The sequence below is a fragment of the Muntiacus reevesi genome, chromosome X, assembly GCF_963930625.1.
Source record: "Muntiacus reevesi chromosome X, mMunRee1.1, whole genome shotgun sequence".
NCBI classification, from domain to species: domain Eukaryota; kingdom Metazoa; phylum Chordata; class Mammalia; order Artiodactyla; family Cervidae; genus Muntiacus; species Muntiacus reevesi.
In genome coordinates this window covers 7,861,844-7,871,512 of record NC_089271.1, presented here as the reverse complement: position 1 = coordinate 7,871,512, position 9,669 = coordinate 7,861,844, and positions in this window count along the sequence as shown.

Genomic DNA, 9,669 nt, shown 5'->3' with positions numbered 1-9,669 from the left:
AGTCCAGTGTTTAGGACTCTGCATGGGTTTGATCCCTGGGTTGAGGAATTAAGATATTGCATGCCATGTGACATAGTCAAAAATAAAGAAAGAAAGAAAAGTGGTTCTTACTTTTTTAAAAAAGAATCCAAACAAGATCTCCTGTTAGTGTACTTTCCTTTTCACTATAGTCCACAGCAACAAGTTAAAAGCATTAAAATAGTCATAACATCCTTCCATTCTTGAATTTCTCACAGCCACAGTGAATACAGTGTATGATATAAATTTAAAATTTTAAATTCATTTAAAATAGGACTTTCCAGCATTTCCCCCTCACCTTATTATTGGCCCATGACACATGCAAACACACACACATACACGTTCACCCTTTCACATCCCCTTGAACACACACAAAGAAGTTCAAGAAAACACACCTACCCTCCATGGCTTCCACCCCACTTACATGCTTGGAGGAAAGATTAGGAAGTGTCAGAGAAATAGCAATTTATCAGAAGAATCTGGTCTTTTGGAGATTTGGGTTCCCAAGAGTATCAGAGAGAAAATGTAATCTAATAGTAAGTAAAGGAATATTTAGGACTAAGGAAACATTATTATAAAAATAGAAAGATACATGCATATATTTTAGTTTGGGCTCCTTAGAAGCAGAACCTGAGTAAGAATTTGAGGGCAGGTAGTTTCTTTGAGAGGGAAATAGAAATGACTGGGGAGTAAAGAGTACATGAATGACTAGGTCTACCATGTAAGACACTGGAGCTTGAGCCCTCTGGAAAAATCAGTGATAGGCAATTCAGAATTGTCACCCCTCACCCAGGAGTGAAGGAGGTAGAGGATTTATACATTAATTCCCTTCAGTCATTGGTTGAGGGTTAGGGGTGGGAAGTGAGTAATCCCATGACACTTTCTATGGCCTGGTACAAGTGGCCATACAAGACCCTGGAAGGCAAAGAGAACCTTCAGACCAATAGATTCAGTTGATGTCAATTTGTATGAAATGGTGAGGAACACAAATGATGTAAGCTACCTAAAAGCTTTGCTTCTGTCTGTATTTTAGTATATTCTAGTGTGTGAGTTTTAGTATATTGGTATGTGAGAAAAATGTTCATATAAATGTGTACCACAGAAAACAAGAGCAGGCCAAGAGTGAAATGAAAAGGGCTCTCCAAATGGTAAGGGAAAAACCAATTGAAAAGAAAAACAGAGTGACTAAACTGTACAGCATGAACACCAGATGTTGGCTTGAAAAATGCCACAATGATAAAATGTTTCTGCAGTAGACAGGAATAACCTTAGTTCATTCCACTCATGGCAATGACAGAAAACACATGTCAGCATCACTTTGAAGAGACAGCTATCTGAATTTAAAATATCTTACATGTTTCAAAATTAATTAACAAAAAAGGCCAGGTTAAAAAAACTATCAGAGCCATTGGTGATGTCGAGCAGTTTTAGAAAGAGATATGACCTTCCAGAGAATAGTATAAAAAGTTTGTATTAGATAATACTCAGATGGAGGAGATAGTTTACTGTGTAGAAATAGTCATGTGGCTCAATAAAAGAGAGCCCAACCAACTAGACGAGAAAGAACAAAGTGGGGTGGTAGATTGTAAAAATGGCCACAACTTCTCCCCTCCTCATCACTACACTCTTGCAATCAAAGTGTTTTTGTAATTCTACCCACCCCGGACTGGAATCTAGTGGTCCATCACTAAAACCTTGGTGGGTTCTCAGAATCTTGACCAATAGGAGGAAAACCTAAGACAAGCTGAAGTCTGCAGGATGAAGACCAGCAATGAACCAAGTTCTCTTCTCACGTGGCCCCAATTCCAAACAGTCAGACATAGCAGACACACCTATGTTGAAAGCTCAAGAAATACGCTGAGCCTGGCCCAGATCAGACAAATGACCTGGCACATAGTGGTCACTACGTCACTAAGATTTGGGATGGGTTTGTCATACAGCAAAAGCTTGCCAATCTCCAGAACCTGACAGAATTTGGGGATCGACATACGTTTTATGCTTTACAAATATTTGTTAATTGCTTATCATGGCTTGCCACTGTTCTGGGTTTAGGGAAGATATAAATGATGGAAAAGAATAAAAGTATCTAGTCTCATGGAACTTCTATTCAGATGTGAAGAAACATCTAAGCAGATAATAAACATAGAACATGCCAGAGAGTGTTAAGTACCGGGAAGTAAAGAAAAAGGGATATGAGAGTTAGCGAGTGGCAGAGGTTGGGGTCACCATTCTAGATAAGGGTTAGAAAGGGCTCTCTGTGGACATGGCGCTTTTTCTAGCCTCCAGCTGCCTCCTTGCTCCATCTCTCACTTGTCTCCCTGTAGATTACTTCCCTCCAGTCACACTGGCTTCCTCTTGTAACCAGCTGAGTACACTGCTGCCTCAGGACCTTTGTGCTCACCATGGCTTCTATCAACACTTCAGCCAAGGAGCTGTCTTATAGAGCCTTCTGAATGGAGGGAATAGTGAATGGAGTTGTTATTCCCTGAGATGGGGAAACTGGTGAGGAGTGACTAACCTCTAGAGTCTAAGCTTAAATGTCTGGCAAGCAGAGAAGATTGCACAAAAAACCTTAACTCTGAAGATGAAGCAACATCCACCTGGCCACACGGGCAACAGAGATGGCATGAAATCACCCCATTTCCTAAGGTGACTAGGGATGCTTTCAGTATGTGTGCGTGTGTGCTAAGTCACTTCAGGCGTGTCTGACTCTTTGCGACCCCATGGAGCATAGCCCACCAAGCTCTTCTGTCCATGGGGATTCTCCAGGCAAGAATACTGGAGTGGTTGCCATGCCCTCCTCCGGGGGATCTTCCTGACCTAGGGATTGAACCCATATCTCTTATGTCTCCTGAACTGGCAGGCAGGTTTTGTTTTTTTTATCACTAGCACCACTTGGGAATCCCATTTTCAGAATACCCACCTTCTTAAAATACAGAATACCCACCTTCTTAAAATACAGAAGTCTTAAGCCAGAAATGGATTCTCTTGATCAAAAGAATCTGCTGTGCAATACATTCTCCAGACTGAAGCTCAATTTAAACACAGAGCATTACAGTTTTTCCTTCACAAGGTGACCAAGGTCATTACTTATAGTCATCAGTCATTATACAGTTTGGGAAGGGGGATAAAATTCTGTATTCTGTATGTTTAGCCCCAGGAGGTAGCACTATTATTCCTTTTTCAAAAAGAAAGGTCCAAGCCCAGAAAAGTTTACATAGTAAATTATCTATTTAAGATTCCAAGTCATGATCGTCTCATTCCAACTATACTGTGAGTGTTAAATTCCTTCTCTGGAGCCCCTGATCAGCCCTTCTTTGGCTGAACAATTCAAAATCAACCCACTTTGTCTTTTACGATTAGAGGACAGCTCTGATGTCTTACATTTTCTTTTCTTTTACAGAGTGAATGTCTCCAATTCCCTTAACGCTTTTTGGGGTAACATAGTGTCCGTATCTTTTCATCTCACTCAGTGATGTTTTTCTTACAGCAAGGGGCCTGGTCTGACTCACACCTACAGCTTGAATTGATAATAAGTGTAAAACCTCACTTGATCTGGACACTAGTTTTCCATTTTTGGAATCTGAGATGGGAATAATTTCCTCTCCCACATCACAAGGACTCATACTAAGTTTACAGTAAAATAAGAGCCCCAGGTCTTTCATTCTAAACTGTGTCCCCTGATCTCCCTCTCAGTCTCCTGCAACGTTTTTTTTTTTTTTTGGCATGTGTCTTTTGCTTGGGTTCCTCTAAAAGCAGGTGCATTTTATTTCCTCTAAAAGCAGAAGCATTCCCTGCTGATAGAACGGGAAGCCTGGCATGCTGCAGTCCATGCAGTAGCAAAGAGTCGGACATGACTGAGCAACTGAACTGAACTGAACTGGAAAGCAGACTCTGCAACAGGCATGGAAGTATGAGTGGTATTGTAGGAGGTGATCCCAGGAAACCTTGGTAGTAGAATGAGGAAATTAGGCAGAGAAAGGAAAGTATGTAATAAAACGCTATCCATCACATTTCCTCTTGGGCAACCCAAGCAAAATCCCTCTAGGGAACTCCAGGAGTGCACTACAGAAAATACCTCAGAAGGATGGTGGCTCGGCACTGAGGAACTGCGTCTGTCTCCCAACAACTCTTAATGTGACAAATAGATCACTATGTAATACCTCCACCCCAGCCTCTGACAAAATGTCCACAAGGGCATGCATAAAGCACTGAGCTATGCTATCCAGGCCATAGGAGTTTTATATCTCCAAATGCTATCAAGTAAATTCAAGTTAGCTCCTTCCTTAAGCACAGCTGCAATGACGCCTACTTTATGGACAGTGAGTGATAGCACCTGAAAATGACACAACTGCTTTTTTAAAATGCCTTTTTCTCCTGAATCCCTTATTGTTCTGAGTTATACAGACCACTAGAACACTTTCTTCTGATGAATTAGAATTAGTACCTGCTGGCCATAACTCATCATCTAATCCCCTTCGCCAGGAAAGTGACCCTGAGTTCAAGAAAACACTGCTGTGGGGCCTGCTTCCTTCTGGCATGAAGATTTCAGCTGGGAATCTTTACTGCCTCACATCCAGAGAACTTTACACACATTTACCAATACTTCAAGAACAGAGTTACTTTGTGGTGAATAACTGCAGGGAGGAACAAAGGGGTTTACTGGGAAAATTTTGTTCTCCCTAGGATTTTAGAAAAGGACTTTGACTTTGTCCTATTTCCTCTGCTGGATGGCTTTCTGATATTCACAGGGCACGGTGACAAGACTAACATTAACAGGATCAATGTCTTTCCTTTGACAAGACAAGGACTCTTCTTTCTCAAGGAAAGACAAGGCTGGATAGCAGCCTAGTTTCATCAGGACCTGCATTCCAATTCAGCGAAGAAGCTCCATGGAGAGAGATCATTGCAAGGCAAGGAGGAGAAACCTCTGCCACTGCCTTTTCTAGGTGCCCCTTCACATTTTCATAAAAGTATTAGCTTGTTATACAAATCAGAATATTAGACAGCATTCAATCATGTGTGTGTGTGTGTGTGTGCAGTAGCTCACTTGTGTCTGAGTTTTTGTGACCCCACGGGCTGCAGCCTGCCAGGTTTATTTGTCCATGGTATTTCCCAGGCAAGAGTACTGGGGCAGGTTGCCATTTCCTACTCCAGGGGATCTTCCCAACCCAGGGATCGAACCTATATCTCTTTTGCCTCTTGCATTGGCAAGCAGATTTTTTTTTTTTTTTTTACCATTGTGCCATCTGGGCTTTAAAAGTTTTTTCAATGAACTATGGGTCTCCATGAACACTAAGCTTTGAAAATATCAAATCCCCATGAGGTATTTTGTGGTTTGAGTTCTTTCATGCAAGTACTTTTTTCCTAGAGCAACACATTTCTTGGTTCCTTTCAAATATTTCAGTCATTAACTTTTATCTCCTTTGCAATAAGGTTAAAAATGATTGGGCCACGATGGCACTAGGTAGGATTGTTCATAAACAGTTGTTTAAAATGTTGACGGCATCTTCATATCTCCTGATAGCCAGAGAACAAGGCAGTAGTGTAGCTGGAAGAAGACTTACCAAGTTGGGTTAATACTTCAGCAGCTGGACTTTCATCAAATTGTCCAACTTAAATGATTTCCTTAAGACAGAAATGGAAGATACATGTTTTCCATGGGCTGTCTCCCCACACCAACATGTGACAGATACCACAAATCAATCAGAGCCCGAATAATTTTTCTCAATTAGCCCCTGTAGGCAGCCACAACTAATGGACCCCTGTGGGCAACAAAATGAAATCAGCAGATCCCTGCTTATGGTGGTATGATCCAATATCTAGATATATTTCCCAGTTGCCTGGTAGGAAATATATTCACTTCCAAGTCAAATGCACTCAGTCTATAAAGTCAAGGTATTGGTTATATATGGTGCTCAAACACTTCATCCACTTAGGAAAATATGAACTAAGAATTGTGAAGGTGTTGAGCAACTGACTCAGCTTCACAGGTGTCTCATCAACTACAAAATGTAATATACAATTACAGCTCCACAACTTCTTCTTGGATGGAGAGCTTGACTTTCACTAGCATAAGCCTAAGCACATAGTCAACATCAATAATATTTTTTAGTCAATGAGTAACTGAAAAATTCATCCTAAGATTTGAAGGACAAGGCATGCCATCTCTCCATAAAATGAGTGAGACTTAACCTCATCCTGCCTGGAGTATACAGTGTAGCTAAAACTGACAAAATCTTCATAATTTTACATGTGTCCCTCCTTAAAGAAAAGAAACCTAAATTGGTCCCTTGCTCTTTGAATGATATGCACTTGTATGTTTTATATGGGTTCACATCATCTTATAATCCTTGGTTGGCTTGACCTCAAGACTGCAACATCTTGTCATGACGCTTTATAAAGGCGCTCTCTGCATACCTAGCAGCCTGTGGAAATCCACTCTGCCTTAGTTCCCATTGCTACCATCAGCTAACATTGTCAAGAAACAGGCAAATCTGCAGAGAAAATTGTGCTCTTTTGACACTTTTCTCCTCCTACTTCTGTCCAACTGTTTTTCTTTGCAACACCATGTCACCAAATGAAAAACGTTTGTCTCTACTCTGTCTACCCTTCTGTAGTTTCCATTCCCCTCCCCCTCCCAAACATGATCTAAACCAGTAATTCCTAACCTTTTCAGGCAATCTTAACAGTTCAGTCAACCAACTGACGGTACATAACCTTTTTGTTTTTCATTTCAGAAATGACACTTCATATGGCAGACCAAACTTGTGATTATTACACTGGCCTGCATATTGCTGCTTCCCTTGGAAACTGCATTTTCCATTTCTGACATCATTTGTACTCAACAATTTCAGAGAGTCTTTTCATGTGGTTCTGAAAAAATGCTCCCAAGCTTTAGCAGAACAAGGGGACACAAGGTGAATCAGAAGTTCCTAATATTTAAGAGGCTGCTACGCCTTTCCCAATTTTGCATGTAACCACACAGATCACTAATACAATGCAGTGTGATATTTGGCAGATCGATAGTAAATAGATATAACTTAGATATTGTTCTATAGGGGGCAGTTATTACTTGGTGTAATCACTCAGGGCACTAGAACTTAACTGCAACTGGCATTGGTGACAGCACAGGCATGCAGCTACTCTTCCTTGAGCTTATTTTGAAATAAGAGGGATGATTTAAGAAATGTCTGATGCTACTCCTCCGACCTCTGTAGGGGCAGGGATCCACAGGGACAGGCATGTACTCCTTACCTCTTGTCATGGCTCAGAGGAGACAATCAAGAAGGGCTCCTGTCTGAAAAGGGTCAGTTAGGTAATAAAGCCAGGACTCATCATCAATGATGAGTGATAAGGAAAATCACGATGCAGAGCCAACTAGAGTTGAGAAAGTCAGCATATATTAAGAGGAGCTGTAATTATAACACAGTAGGAGAAAATATGAATATGAACATATTCCACTGGAAAGTAATTTATTTCAACTCATAGAATGACTTTTCAAAGGATAAGCTAGATGTGTTGAAAGGCAAAGGATGAGGTAAAGAACAATAGGCTGGGCAATTAACAATGTCTGATTTATAAAACAATTTTTATAACCAAATAACATCCATTATAATAACAAATAATACACACTGTAAATCTTGCATCACTTTTAATTGTTCCTCCAAAAGAAAAGGTGAGAACCTTAGCCAGTGGTATCCTAAGTCTTCCTCTTCTCCTAGCTCTGGCATCTATGATTCATTCATTACCCTACTTCTGTGTCCTTTGCTTATTTACACAGCAATTTAGAATGGTCTCATCATTGTAACAGAGATAATTAAAAGCTCTACAAAACTCTCATCCTATCATCAATAGGCGTACATTCTCCAACTCTTGCATTTCCATCTGGCTCCAACTTACTTCTGTCCTCTAAGCAGGTTTTCTCTCTTTCAATGTATTTTACCTGCAAATATGGGCTGCAAATAACCTCAGTCATCTCAGGATGGTTCCTCCACCTGAGCACTAGCATATGAAATGGAGTTCTCCTTCTCATTACCCTGAATTTCTGAAAGAGGTAGAATTCGTTCTAGCATGTATGTTACAATAACCCCCCCAGCAAATATCGCTGCCTCTGATTCTCTTGTCACAGAATCAAATGTGTCCTCTGGCTACACTGAAGTTCGTGTGTAGCTAAAACTACCAGATCATGTGTGGGTTAAAGCAGCATGTATGGTATTTTCTGAAAAAAAAAAAAAAAAAAAAGATAGCTAGAAAATCCCATTGTTGTCTTCATTCCCATCACCAGGAACAGAGAACTCGACAGCCCTCCTTTCGTCTTGTCACTCACTTGATCCACAGCTCCTTGAGCCCCCAGCATGAAATTCTCTGTGTGAGTGCCTGCTGCTTCTTTACTGGTAAGATGTATTGTAATATCCACATACAGAAATGTCCCCTATTTCTCAAAGCACCAAATACAGAACACACTATGTTTGAACTCTCCCATAAATCACCCATCCAAAGGCTAAGTTCTACAATGAATCTTTCCTATAACCTCTTATTAAAATGGTCCATGGTTCCCCATGCTGTACCTTCCCCTTCTCCACAGAAAGTTAACCCATCTTTATCGATTACTGGTGTTTTTCTGAAGACTACAGACCAAGATGGAGATTCACCATCAAGAATCAGCTGAAGAAATCACTGCCTTGGAATGGAACATTCCACTATGTACTTGGATGAACATTTCATATCCCTTGTATTTCTACTTATTCAAGGTGTCAACTGAGCTTGGCTGGGACGTAAGTTCAACTTGAACTGTGCTCTGATATTTCCCTGAAACCCTTAAACATAGGATTAATTTTACTGGCCTAAGAGGAAGTTTCCTTGGGAATTTTGTTGGTTTTTTTTTTTTTTTTTGTATGATCAGATTCCTATTGTTCCTTGTTGAGATTGTTTTTCTAGCTTTCTAACACCTGCTCCTATGGTCTTTCTGCTTGTCTGGTTTCTTAAATGCTGTTTGTCTAAAAGATGAAAATTATATATTAGAGAGAATGGATATAGGTCCAGAAGTCTACCCTTGGATGTGGGCTGTGGGGGCTGAGGACTTCAGAAACCCTCCTCAGACCAATGTCTGGCCCTTAAAGAAAAAGTTTACCAACTCCTATTTATCATCACTTTGGAATATATATTCCCTATGTGAGGCAATATATTCACTATTTGAGTGTGTTAACTACTTGACTGTGGTAGTCATTTCACAATATAAACATGTATCAAATCATCATATTGTATACCTTAAGTATAGAGAATTTTGTCAATTATACTTCAATAAAACTAGAAAACATAGGAATTCGTTTATTTAGTTCACTAAAGCTCTGCTGCTGTTTTAGGATCATGGTGTGGGACATATGAAGGCAAAGGCACAGCAATAGCTGATCACATCTGAAACCCTACAAATTATTACTTGTCACTAGTATCTCCTAGAAATCAGAATTGCACTGTGTGTACCTTGTTAGAGTACTATAAAGTACGCTAGCATGTCATTTCCTGCAGCTTTTCACAATCACAGGACTTCCCTGGTGGCTGAGACAGTAAAGAATCCCCCTGCACTGTGGGAGACCTGGGTTCTATCCTTGGGTCGGGAAGATCCCCTGGAGGAGAGCATGGCGACCCACT